This window comes from Eschrichtius robustus, chromosome 1 (assembly GCF_028021215.1).
Source record: "Eschrichtius robustus isolate mEscRob2 chromosome 1, mEscRob2.pri, whole genome shotgun sequence".
Taxonomy (NCBI): Eukaryota; Metazoa; Chordata; class Mammalia; order Artiodactyla; family Eschrichtiidae; genus Eschrichtius; species Eschrichtius robustus.
This window is the reverse complement of record NC_090824.1, coordinates 86,839,380-86,853,361: the sequence shown is the minus strand read 5'-3', so window position 1 is coordinate 86,853,361 and position 13,982 is coordinate 86,839,380. Positions and strand designations below refer to the sequence as shown.

The window sequence follows — 13,982 nt, the reverse complement described above, 5'->3', positions numbered from 1 at the left end:
CAAAGCACATTCATTTCTGGTAGCTTTTTGATCCAGTACTTTTTTTGAAAAAGAATTCTTCTGGCTTTGAATTTACTTTTTATGATTTGGATGTAAATATTTCTTAGCTCTTAATAATTTCATTGATTAATTATCCAACACATCTCTTCAGATAACTCACTCTCATTTTAGCTCTTAAGCATCAATTATGGTTACAAAACTGAACTCAATATATGAAGGATCATACTTACAAATAAAACTAGTAAAACTTTTTGTCTTTATTTCTGTGGAATCTTGTTTGTTGTCATCGTTTAGTTAGTACTACAGTTGTGATCACAATAAGTTGGTATTTTCTTGATAAAAATGATCGGCAACGGGACTTCCCTGGCAGTTCAGTGGTTGGGGCTCCGTGCTTCCACGGCAGGGGGCACGGGTTTGATCCCTGTTAAGGGAACTAAAGTCCTACGTGCTGTGTGGAGCAGCCAAAAAAATAATAATAATAATAATTATATATATATATATGATCAGCAAAGCTTGTTTTTTATCTGTAAATTAGGGTTAAAATTAATAATACCAATTTCAGTTCCCTAATATTGCTAATGAGGTTAAAAATAGATTTAAAACAGGCTTGATTAAAATTAAAACTATCATAAGAATAAATTATATATGTATATAATTTTATTTTTATATGCATATATATATATGCTTGCACTTTCTCAGATGTCTATGTATGTATGTATCTATAACTGTGTAGATGTATGTGCTTATATATATGTGCTTACACTTTCTCAGATTTTTAAAACACTTTTGGTGACAGCTGACAAGATAACTTTTAAAGTTACATATCATAAAGTCCATGATTAGCAGGCAGGTTGGATTATATGTGGCTCACCAGGAAAGTTCAACGACATTCAACTCATTCAGTGAGATGAGTCAGGCAGCGTGAAATTGCTACAAAAGTTTCTAAATGCTTACTCTCAAATTCTCTAATTATCTTGTCACCGACCCATAACAAATAGCATGTGAATTGTCACTGGTCCATGGATAACATTTTGCATAGCACTTAAATAGATGCTTCTTCAAAGACTCTTATGAAGCTACTATAAATTCTCTTAATATTTGCTGAGAAATGCCAGACTGATAAACTACTCTCTCAGGTGAAGGATAAAATTAGAGATTACATTTGTCCATGAGTATCAAAACAAAATAAAGTAAAATAATGCAACTTATACAAGATTGCAGTTATGTTCTCATATTAAAGGAGTCTGGTATTGGGAAGTGGTGTAGTCAGTGATCCTCTGCATCAGTGATTCAGGCTTCTCCTATCTTATTGTTTCATTGGACATGGCTTCCTTTCTCAGCATAGCTCATGATACAAGATAGCTACTGGAACTCCAGCTATTATGTCAACATTACAGCCAGCTAGAAAGAGGGTGGTAGGGATTCAAAGAGCAACCTATCCTCTTAAGGCACTTCCTGGAAGTTGCATGCATTGTTTCTACATACATTTCGTTGACAAGAGCTTTAGTTGTGAAGCCAGCCACACCAAGTTGCAAGAGATGTTCTGAAATGTAGTAATTATTCCAGGAAGTCATCCTCACCTAAAAGGAAGAAGGAGAAGAATGGATGTTGGGGATCATCTAGCGGTCTCTTATTCAGAGGTACTTTCAGAACATTAGGGTATCAAGTAGAAATGAATGTGAGGATTCCATTAGGCAGCACAAACTGTTAAAAACTTTCAGCACAAGAGAGAATATAATTTGCCACCTTCAGTGACATGTCCTGTTCAGAGCCTATAAAGATTTATCCAATTTTAAGTTTTATAACCAACTTGCATTTTTGAGTGACTGCGTAGTCATTGTGTACCGATTTCCAGTCCAGATGCTGGATTGGTACGAACGTTTTCCAAAAAAAAAAAAAAAAAAAAAATGAACAACTGTAGAAAACGGCTAACAAGAACCTTGATAGACAAGGTCCAAAACCTTCAATAAGTATTGTCTCTGAGAAGTGCTGGGGAGAGGGCAGTGGACAAGGCGATGCCTGTCTTCAAAGACCTTACAGTCTAGTGGGGGAGATAATGAGTAAACAGATTATGGCAATATGGTATGAAATGGGCTTTGAAGGATACTCCTGGAGTGATTTCAAAGCAAACTGAAAAACTTCTAATTGAAATCAGAATCAGTCCATTCTTGTGAAAGTATTTTATGTCATGCAGAAGTTCTGCTGTTTAGCTAAAAATTACTTGAAGCCAGACAGACTAGCGTTAGATACGTTAACATAAAATTGCCATTTTGTTTCCCCTCAGTGTACCTCATCAAGTCTAGATAAGAACACCCATTATTGGAAAAATTCAAGGTCTTAGAAATCCTAGAAAGGAGCCTCTCTGTAGCACGACACTGGCAATGAGAGTTTATCTCTCTCTTCTCTTAAGGGAAAATAAACCATGAAAAGGAGTTTTTATTTTATTTTTAAAAGCCATAGGATGTGCTTTTATCAGTAGAAGTTACCTACTTAAAAATGTATCCCCTTGTTCTGGTTAATAAATTAGAATCAAGAGATTTCTGAAATATGTGGGTGTGGATAAATATGTAGACTCTTGTATATAGATCTAGGTTTTTAGATATTCTTGCTGATCTCGGTTTAGACTTTTTTCTTTGTGGCCAAGACGCTGCTGCCGAGGGCTGTACATCAGACTTTGATAACAAGCAAAACAACAACCTTCACCTATAGCCAATTATTGAATTCCCCAAACAGGGACTTTTTTCAGGTTTTTGAAAATCTGTTTTTCATAGATTTTATCTTGTTTTCTTTCAAAGATTTCATTCTATTGTCATATGGTTAGATTTTTACAGATTGCTATTTTTGGAATCTGCCTCAGAAGGAAGCTATTGTAGAGTCTTTTATTTGTAGCATCATCTAATATATCTTTGGGGAAGCCTTTCTCAATTATTTCAAATAAAATTCATTATCTTTGCTTTTGTCAGTCTCAGGGCAACTGGTTTTTCCTTATCTCTGGGAATTCCTATCAGATTAGGTGCAACAGTCATGCATGGATGTTTGTACTGGTTTCCACTCCCAACCCACCTCTAGATTGTAAACTCCTAGAGAAAAATCAGGGTCTTATTCGTATTATCTTGTTTATTACCTGCTATGGATTGAATCCTTCCCCCTCACCAAATTAATATGTTGAAACCCTAACCTCCAAGGTGACTGTATTTAGAGATAGAGCCTTTAAGGAGGTAATTAAGTTTAAATGAGGTCATGAGGGTGGGGCCCTAATCAGATAGGACTGGTGTTTTTAAAAGAGGAGGAAGAGACAAAAATTCTCTCTCTCTGCACATAGAGGAAAGGTCATGTGAGGGCACATCAAGATGGCAGCCATCTGCAAACCAGGAAAAAGAAGCCTCACCAGAAGCCAGTTTCATGGCCCAGTGAACTTGGATTTCCAGCCATTAGAATGGTGAGAAAATAAATTTCTATTGTTTAAGCCACCCAGTCTGTGGTGTTCGTTATGGCAGCCCTAGCCGCCTAATACATTACCTAACATACAGTATTTTGCATATAATTTCTAGTCAGTAAACACTTGCTTATTTCTTATTGACTGTAACTAATTATTTTCATGGGGAAGAATTTGGTTTTATAATTATCTTACATTCTTTTATGATAGAAATCATCTCTAAGAGTTGATTTAAATGTCTCTCTCCAACATCTTTTTCCAAACGCACACATGCACGCACATATAAGCTTAGCATTAGCTATTTTGCGTGCACAGAATGGCCAGTAAATTTGCTTTTGTAATCAGAGAAAGTACTTAATTTCAAATTGTTGGTAGACAGACGATATTAAAAACATATATATGTTTCCCTAGAATCCTACCCCTTGGAAGATATGTGTCCTCTTAGTTTCTTATTTCCTCCAGTGTCCACTTTTTGATATCTGAGTCTAACTTTTTGCCCAATGTTTGTCATTGAGGCAGTCACCCCAGCACCAGTTCAGACAAGCTAATGTGGAAGAAAGGGGAGGGGGCATTTAAACAAAATGTGTTCATTTATTCATTCACTCAGTCATTCAGATCACTTTTAGAGAATCTACTCTTGCCAAGCACTATTTTGGGAGCTATAAACATAGGGATAAAAAGACAGAGTATGTCCCTACTTTCATGTTTCCAGTATTGTAGTAGAAAATGCAGGCAATGTACGAATGAACAAGCAAATAAACACAATGGTTCTAGACAGTGATAAGTTCTCTGTAACTCTAAGACCAGCCCCCCTCAATCTCCCAGATACTGGTAGAAGCCACCAGGTTAGGTTTCGTAGATACTGAGGGGACCCAATAGTCTATCTAGTAAGTGGATCTTACTTGTAGCTGACACATACAATTTTTTCAATTTTAACATTTTATCCTTTCGGTTAAAATATATATCTCATTTATCTGAATGACAGGTATCTGGGATGCTGCTTTCATAGAGAAGAAATGTCAACTCACATGATCTGGAGGGGAAATTCTTAAAATTAAGACCTATTTACTTAAGAAAGGAGGTGTGTGCTCTTGGACAGCAACTTCTCTGGACACCTAGGGGATTCTTATATTAAAACATTATGTAAAAATCATACTTGCTACATCCGTGAAAAGTGAGATTCTTGGGTCATATGAATATAGAAATAGATAATTCATGAGCAGAATACAAGTATAGTCTGTAATTGGAGAGACTTCAAGATGCTTTTTTCTGCCTTAAGGGTATATACCCCTCTACTTATCATTCTCTGTAACACATAAGTAAAACTTTGAATTGCTTTTAATTACCCTCAGCTGACTGTTTCTCTTTGAATGCAGTTCTATGCTTAGATAGAATTATGTGGTGTCCTACCTTTTTTTAGAGTTACAAATGACTTTCACTTTTCACTGTGTTACTCTTTAAAAAGGGGTCTGGAAGTGTGTGCACATTTTAAATTCAAGGTTTGTGGAAGGTTATATTCTGATAACATGATTGAAGGACAAAGGTCTCTGAATTTCCTGATTAACCACAAGCTAGTAATATACTAGAAATGCAGATCACATGACAGAGTTAAACAATTGCTAGTACTTTTCCCCGGATTCATGAAAAAAGTTAGATAATAACAATTGTTGGTAGACTGCATGAGAGTGATAGGTTAAGGACTTGATTTGAGGTTGTGAATTTAGTAGTCATGTTTGAGCTCTATTAATATGTTCACTGCTACCATATTGCTTTACCTTTCAAGCCTCAGCCTGACGATCTATTGTTCAGGGAGTATAATGCACATTATCCTGTCTTGATTCTAATACTCATGAACAACATAAAAAGGAGTGAAAGAATTCCAAATTTATAAAAGTTTTGAGAAACATGCAGTCTCCAGCATTTGGTAATTTCCCCACTCCCTGCCAAACACACAGACACCCTAGAAGCAACCAATTGATATCATTTTCCCCCAGAATCAAATTATCTGGGCGGTTGTCTCATTTTTCTACTCACTTTGCCTGAATTGAAAAGTTGATGACTCAATGAGAACACTGCATGTGATGTGCCTGGGCGAACCGCACAGGGGAAGCAAACACACCAGTTATGGAAACATCTGTGGCCATTCCCAAGGAAAGGAATAAACAGGATTGGCACTTATGTGTCAGGGACAGATGTTGCCCCACAACCCTAACCACAGAGGTCGTGTCCACTTGTCCAGTATAGGACTGTTGCACCCCCGGAATTTGCTCAGTCTTTATTCCCTGATCTTGTTGGAATAGTAGGCTATGGCATACCCGTGGGAAAGTACACTACATCCCATGGTGGTTGGAGCTATGCACTAGGATTTAGCAAGTAAACCCCCGGAATAACCAACGTTACTCACTCTGTGTCCTAATGACCCCTCTAAATCTCCTATGCTGTTCCTATAAAATGGTGCTACCTGCTTTACTAGTCTGCTTGGGCTGCCATAACAAAACACCATGGACTGGGGGGCTTGACAACAGAAGTCAAGTTTTCTACAGTTCTGGAGGCTGGAAGTCTGAGATCAGGGTGTCATCGTGGTCAGTTTCTGATAAGAGCTCTCTTCCTGGTTCGCAGATGGCCATCTTTTTGCTGTGTCCTAACACGGTGGGGAGAGGGAGAGAGAGGAGAGCGAGAGGGGGTGGCGGGGGCGGGGGGAGGGGAGATTTCTTTTTCTTTCTCTTCTTATAAAACCACCACCATTAAAAAATGTATACACTTATCTCTATATCCTTTAAGACTCATTTCAGCCAAGATCTCCTTTACAAAGTTTAATCTGAGTCCCTGGTTTGAGCTAACTGCTCTGGTAGTTTCAACATATATATAAGTAATAAAATTGTTCAAACGATGAAGATTCCTTGAAGTAAGGGACAGTGCCCTATTGATTATTATATTCCTAATGCCTAGTATAGTGCCTGACACATAGGAGGTTTTCAAAAAATTCTGGGCTGTTGCTAGAATAAAATTAAATCAGAAGTAGACAGTGTTGAATTGGTATTTTGATTTTTTTAAATAGGATTTATTGCCTGCCCATGTGACCAGTAAAAACAATAACAACAAAAATATCCTGCCAATAAATTGACCATTTCCCTGGTGCCTCGAAGTGTCTTGTAAATCTTAGTGAGCATACTTCCTCTTCTCATGTGGGCCAGAAACCTAAACTCCGTAACTTCGTTGGAAGGGTCTGTGGTTCTTTTATATTCAGAACCATCAGAGTGAGTTATGTCAAATAATTCAAATGAGAAATTTCTAGTTTCCACCTTTGTGTATCTCCTGGGTTTTTCTTTGTTCACCCAGTCACCTGTAAAAATCATCAAGTATTCACATTTACAGTCTGTGACTCGGTGACCCCAAGCCCTTTGGTGGCCTGGAATCAACATGGAGTACTCTTATTTAGCACTTGAAGCCCAGTCAGATATTAGTTTTCCTGCAGTAAAATCCTCTGATGCCAGTGAAGAGGGAAATCAGAAACAGATCAGACGGTTCTGGCCCACCCCTTCCCAATATGGTGAGAAAGTCACTGACTGAAATGGGGCTGAATGTTGGGTTTCTCTCTCCTAAATTCTTTTATCCCAGTTGTTAAAATATGTTACTTCTTAGAGCTATGAAGTTGAAGACTACTTTATTGAGATGATGAAGAGTTTAGGCTCTAAAATATCCTTCTGCCTCTCCTGTAAGGCAGCGTAAGCCCCATTTGGGGCAAGAGTCGATTTTCTGTTGCTCATTCCCTCTGGATCGCTCGTGTTCCACCCAAGAGGCTGAATTCTCTGTGCAAAGAGCTATGCCAGTCCTTTGAAGATCCTTGGGTGAGTGTTACCTTGTTTATGAATTCTCCATATAGTTGGTTCTGCTCCAATTCATTTGAAAGGGACATCTGTTGGATGATTTGACATGATATCTGTGTTTGCTGAAAGTCTCCCCTGACAGGTCAGTGTAAAAGAACCTGAGAGGGAGAGCTCAGTCATGTGTTGAGTGGCTCTTAAGTGCAGGAACAGATTTGAAAGGATTATCCAAGACAATGACTTTAAGATCAAACCAGGCCATGTAGTTAGGCACAGGGCTCTGTGAGTTCTTTGCGGCTCCGTCCTTCGGGGGGTCCTGTCACCGTGCTTGCCAATAATGAATTTCATTTCCATGTGGGAACGTTCAGGTCTTCCTGACACACTCTAAAGCAATATGTGTTTCAGTCCCTTCAGACATCCTTCGGCTCTTCAACTTGAAGAACAGTTTAAGTCAGTGAGGTCTGCTATGGCATCAAACCCCCTCCTAAACCCACGTCTCTTGAATAATGACTACTATTCTGTATAGTTGACTCATGAATATTTCCTGCTAAGGAACAATGGGAGTAGTCTGAGGAAATTAAATCCACACAAGTAATTCTCTAACTTTATTTCATCCATGTTTAAAATATTCTCTAACTCCAAATGTTTTTACCAGGCTTGTAACATACAGCAAAATCGGCCGATAGGACTCTCCTTTTCTTTCTTCCTCTACCTTTCACTTCTCCAGAGTGGTCCTAACAATACAGAAGTCACCAAAAGGAGGTGGCAAAAGAAAAACAGAAATAAAGATCCCAATCCGTTTTTCTTTCTCCCAGTAATCCTATTTCAAAGGCAGTCTCGGCTTCTCAGAAAGGTCAAGCCAAACTCAATCAGAGGTGGGACTGGAAACCTCAGTAACATTACGATACACAAGAAATCATGTGAATAGATAGTCAATTACAAATAGTTGGCTCGGAATATATTCTTTAAAGTGGTCTTATGCTTTTGGCATAATTGTAAGAGAGAGTACGTGGGAAAGCCTGCCTTGAAGGACTACATTGCTTAAGATGGGGATAGTATTCTGTATGGTTTTATTCTTCAATATTGTGGAACAATGTAAAAATATCCAGGTGCCTTCTGAAGTATAGAGGGAGCCAGAAGTACTGTTTCTCTATAGGAAGAGTGACACTGCAGCCCTCTTGAACCTTCTGAGGACCTTAAGTGCACACCCTCCAACTACCCAAATGAGATCCTGTAAATGGTTGGTTTCTGGTCTGTAGGATTGTATTGCAGTTTCTACATATGAAGAAATAAGTTTTGGAATATGAGTTGCCACTGGGAAGATTTTCGTTTATTAAACACCTATTAGGTATCAGACTCTCTATCAGGTACATTTCAGAGATCCTTTTATTTAGTTCTCATCCAGGAACTCCTAAGTCTTGTTCACACTTTACAGATGAGGAAAATGAAGCATAGGGAGATTAAGTAACTAATCCAAGGCCACCCATTTATCAAGTGGTGGAAGCTGGAGTTGAGTTCAGGTTTGAATGAAGCTCCTTGAGGCCAGAACTTTTTCTCTGTTTTCTTCCTATATGCCTAGAAGAGTGCCTGGCAAATTGCAAATACTCAATCTACACTGTCAAAGGACTGCATTAATGAAAGATTCCAGCGTATGTGCTCCTGTTATTCTATTCTGTCTCACCTCTGTCTCCTCACTCCCAGTCTTTTACCCGCCTCTCTCTCGCACCCTCTTTCAGAGGAAAATGGAACTCAGGGCTGCATCAGCCTGTGGTAGAAAGTTATGTCTCTGTATACATCCTGCTGAAGGAATGCAGCAGTTGTCAAAAAGTTGTGTCACTAGGTCTGATTATCTCCTCCCCTCTCTCTTTCCCTTCCTCTATGTCTTCCTCCCTTCCACAAAGATTCTCAGATCCCTGCTATGTGGGCTGAGCACTGGAGATTCACTGTGGACAAAGCTAGACATGGTCTGTCCTCATGCAAATTATTGGTTCAATCATAGGTATGATGAGCGTTTTGACAGAAAGGTAGAGGGTGTTGTTATAGGAGCAGAGGACAACCTATTCTTTGAGGTCAAGGGCGACCTCCTTGCAGATTTACTCTTTAAGATCAGACAAAATAAATTCTGGCAAGGATGTGGAGAAAAGGAACACTTATGTACCACTGTTGGTGGGAGTATAAGCTGGTAAAGCCACAATGGAAAACAGTATGAAGCTTTCTCAAAAAATTAAAAATAGCACTACCATATGATCCAGCATTTCCACTTCTGGGTATTTATCCAAAGAAATGAAATCATAATCTCTAAGAGATATCTGTACTCTCATGTTCATTGCAGCATTATTCACAGTAGCAGAGGTATGGAAACAACCTAAGTATCCATTGACAGATGTATGGATAAATAAAATATGGTCTATATATACAATGGAATATTATTCACCCTTAAAAAAGGAAATCCTGCCATTTGTGACAGCATGGATGAACCTGGAGGGCATTATGCTAAGTGAGATGAGCCAGAAGGAGAAAGGCAAATACTACAGTGGTATCACTTATATGTGAAACCTTAAAAAAGTCACACTCAGAGAATAGAATGAGTGGTTGCCAGAGGCTGAGGGTGGGGGAGATGGGGAGAGGTTGATAAAAGGTTACAACCTTTCAGGTACAAGATTAGTAAGGTCTGAGGATCTAATGTATAACATGGTGATTATAGTTGATTAGTTGGTAATGCTGTACTGTATGATTGAAATTTGTTAAGAGAGTGGAACTCAAATGTCATCACACACACAAAAAAGTAACTGTGAGGTAATGGATGTGTTAACTCAATTGTGGGAATCCTTTCATAATGCATATGTATATCAAAATCATGCTGTGCACTTTAAATGTATTACAGTTTTATTTGTCAACGGTACCATAATAAACTTGAGGTAAAAAAGAAAGAAGTAGAAGTTCTCAAAGTACAGCCTGAGGTCCCTGCCTAAGAAGCTTTTAGAGGGTTCAGGAGTCAAACCTATTTCATAATAATACTAAGAAGTAAATAGTCATTTTTAAATTCTCATTCTCTTATAAGTGTGCAGTAGAGTTTTCCAGAGACTACAGGACATATGATATCACAGCAGACTGAACATAGAAGCAGTAATGAGAAACAATCTTTTGAACCAGACATTAAAGAGATTTGCAAAAATGTAGAACAATGCTGCTCTTTTCACTAATGTATTTTTGGTTTCGGGAAATGTAGTTATTTTCCATAGAATGTGTTATTTATGTTAAAGTAGAATCAGTTTTCTATGTTATTTTAAAATGGATTAAATATTTTAAAATTTCCCAGTTTTAATTTGTAACAAGTATATATCCATAGATAGAATCTGCATTGAATAAAAGCTCTTTGGAATTCTTACTAATTTTTAAGAGTGTGAAGAAATCCTAAACCCCGAAGATTTGAGAATTGCTGAGCTCAGCAAAGAAGAGGAGGGCATATTCTATTTCGAAGAAGCAGCAAGTGGGGAAACCTTGACCTAGGATACAGCTTATAGCTTTGAGGAAATTAAAGTCCACTGTGGTTAGAGCATAGAGAGTGAGGGGGAGAAGGTGTGAGATAAAGATCAGTGGGTTTGAAGTGCCAGGTTTGGGGGCAAGAACTTAATCTCAGGTCAGTGGGAGGTCACTGAAGATTTCTAAGAAGGCTGGAGTTGTTCAGATTTATGTTGAAGGAAAGAAAAGAAGAAAGAAGAAAGGAAGGAAGAGAGGGAGGGAGGGAGGGAAGAAGGAAGGCAGTGATCCTCAGGAAAGAAATGAAATTCTTGGGAAGGGAGGGTCTACACAATTTGCACAAGCTCCTCCTGTGACTCCGATTATGACAGTGGGGTTGTGGTTTCCTTAAGAGCAAGCAAGCTTTCTCTGTCTCTGCATCTCTCTCTCTCACCTTCAGGGCTGCTCTATCATTCTTTCATTCATTTATAATGTTTATATATTTCAATTAATTGAGGTAACATTGATTTATAACATTATATGTTTTATGTGTACAACATTATATTTCTACTTCTGTGTACCCTACAGTGTGATCACCACCAAAACTTTAGTTTCCATCCATCACTATACATGTATCCCCTTTAGCCATTTTACCCTCCCCCCAAGCCCTCCCCTTCTAGTAACCACTGTTCTGTTCTCTGTATCTATGTGTTTGTTTTGGTTTGGTTTGTTCATTTATTTTGTTTTTATTTGTTTATTAGTTTTTCATGTGAGTGAAATCGTATGGTATTTGTCACTTCCATCTGACTTATTTCACTTGGGGTAATACCCTCAAGGTCCATCCATGTTGTCACAAATGGCATTATTTCATCCTTTTTATGGCTGAGTAGTATTCCATTGTGTGTGTGTGTGTGTGTGTGTATGTGTGTATGTACACACACGTATATATACATGTGTGTATATATATATATATATATATATATATATATCCCATGTTTCCATATCTTGGCTATAGTAAATAATGCCATAATGAACATAGGGGTGCATATATCTTTTCAAATCAGTGTTTTCATATTCTTTGAATAAGCCCTGTCATTTAGATTCAGTTCTTCTTGTCCTATGGGCCCCCTTTTAACTTGAAGCTTTGTCCTATTCCTCTTTTTTCTATAGTCTGATTCTACTGCTGTATTCAATCATCTTTTGCTGTTCCCAAATGCTTAAACAAGCCTATGTATTTCCATGACTTGTCACATCCCTAATTTTGCAGAGCTTTCTCTTCCCCGGCAAGTACCATCTATGTAAAAAATAACCCAGGAGGAGAGTTAGGACATAGTCCTTAAACTGATTATAAATAAAACGTGGTAGTCCTTATGGAAAATCATGTGACTGGGACCTGATAACCTCCTGTCATTGCTTCTATTATCTTTTGAAAGGCTGTTCCCAAATGCATTGACGTGAGAATTTAGGGTGATATTTAATTGGAGGCCTAGGGGAAAAGGAGACAGTGAGCTCTGGGGTCATAGGACCATGAGAATGTTTTGCATTTTGTCAAGTGGGCCTTATAACAGAGTAGCAGAGCCCAGGAGTTGAGCAGAAGAGAGCATGGGTCTGGCAATCTGCCCTGCGATGATGAGCTTTGTCTGCACGCAGGTTCCCAGCTCACAGACAGGACACATTTGAATAGAGCCCATTGTTTACCAGTTGCATGGAAAACAGAGGAAGTAGGCCAATGAGTCAGGCGCCCACTTGTTTTAAAAGGAATTTTTCAAAGGGTTTCAGAGAAATATAAGCAAAACCAGGAGTTCAAGGAAGATGAAGGGGACAAGGACAAGTAGGGTTCCTTGATGTTAATGATGCTTTTCAGTCTTTGTTGAGAGCCTGCCATCCCTGGGCTGTGAGCTCCAACCCTGACCCTGAATCCAATAGGGAAGCCAATTCCATTCTGGGGAGGGATTCTGACTAAGATCTAATCTGAAGTAATTTGGGGTAATTGATCTTCCTCCTTTCTCCGTTTAAAGGACGTTTGCTCCAACTCAAGGATAAAGTTTACTGGAATCATAGACAAGTTTACTCTTTGAGAGGGAGAATAGCTCAGTGAACTGCAGGGTACACTGGCTATTTAGTGGGTAAGGGTAGGGTGAAGGAAGGGGACAAGCAGATGAAAAGGATTCACAGCAGTCAGACAGCCCTAAAAGTTCAACTTAGTAGCTAAGTATTATTGGAGTTTTCCAGCTGAATTCTTGAAGTTAATTGGCCCTGTGACTCATAATGAAGATAGCAAAATCAAGGCACAGAAAGATTAAATAAAATTTTTAAAAAAAGGACATTTGCTCCAAATCCCTTCTCCTTCATAGAGGCTGAGGAACAGAGAGAGGGGATTACAGTGTGTATAATTTTTTTTAAGTATAGTAACTGATCAGCAGGTGATATAAGCTTAGAATCTTACACTGGTCCTGTTCCATGACTTGCTTTCCTGATCTGCAGATGCTCAGACTGACACTCCATTTTCCTATGCCTCAGGGCTTGGTGTAGGAATGGTCTTTCCATTGTGTCATCTCAGTTGGGAAAAATGCAGGGTAGTGATATGAATACCCCTGAAAAGAAGGAAATGACTTGGTGTCCCTGGCAAAGAATCAACTATGCTCTGTTGAAAGTTCTAGTTTGCAATTCAAGCTTGATTCATTTTCATTTTTTAGTTTCAGTAGCTTTTTTTTTTTTCAAATTTGATTACAAAGGAATAAAATTCAGAAATTACCAAAAAATCCCAAGGAAGAAGAGAGAAACAACCTGCAGTCTGACCCCCAGAGATAACCAAAGTAGTATGTTCTGTATATCTTTTAATATCCCGTAATTAATGAAATATTTTGTGCTATTTAGGAAACTGCCTTTGTCATCTATAATTCATTTCACAATTTTTATTTCACTATATATTATATTCTTTCTGAGTGTGATGGACTGTAAACTATTTTTAAATTGTTCTCTATTTTTGAACATTAAAATTAGTTTCAATTTTTCACTATTAAAATACTTCTTAAAGAAGTTTTGGAATGAACATTGATTCATTTGTTATTTAACAAATATTTCTGGAGCACCTACCATGTGCAAATCATGAAATTCGGCATTATTTGTGGGAGGCAAAAAGATAAATGAAGATATAAATAGTCCTTTCCTTCCAGGGTCTTACTGAAAAGAAAATACTCTCCTAAATGATAGTGACTGTTTGAGATACCTTTTCCTTTTTCTTCTGTAATCTTCCAGTCCCT

General features: G+C 38.1%; 1 protein-coding gene across 19 annotated transcripts in view; it reads left to right on the top strand.

The window, feature by feature from the left end:
* Positions 1 to 13,982, top strand: part of RASGRP1 (RAS guanyl releasing protein 1) — a 996,665-nt gene that overhangs the window by 300,526 nt on the left and 682,157 nt on the right. Inside the window, exon 1 of one of the 19 annotated variants that reach the window (XM_068549127.1) lies at positions 3,405 to 3,439. The exons of 17 other annotated variants lie outside the window; for them this stretch is intronic. The gene's annotated coding sequence lies outside the window, so the exon portion shown is untranslated. Of the gene's footprint in view, positions 1 to 3,404; positions 3,440 to 7,213; positions 7,285 to 13,982 lie in introns of those variants that run through there. One more of the 19 variants, XM_068549103.1, reaches the window with a different exon arrangement.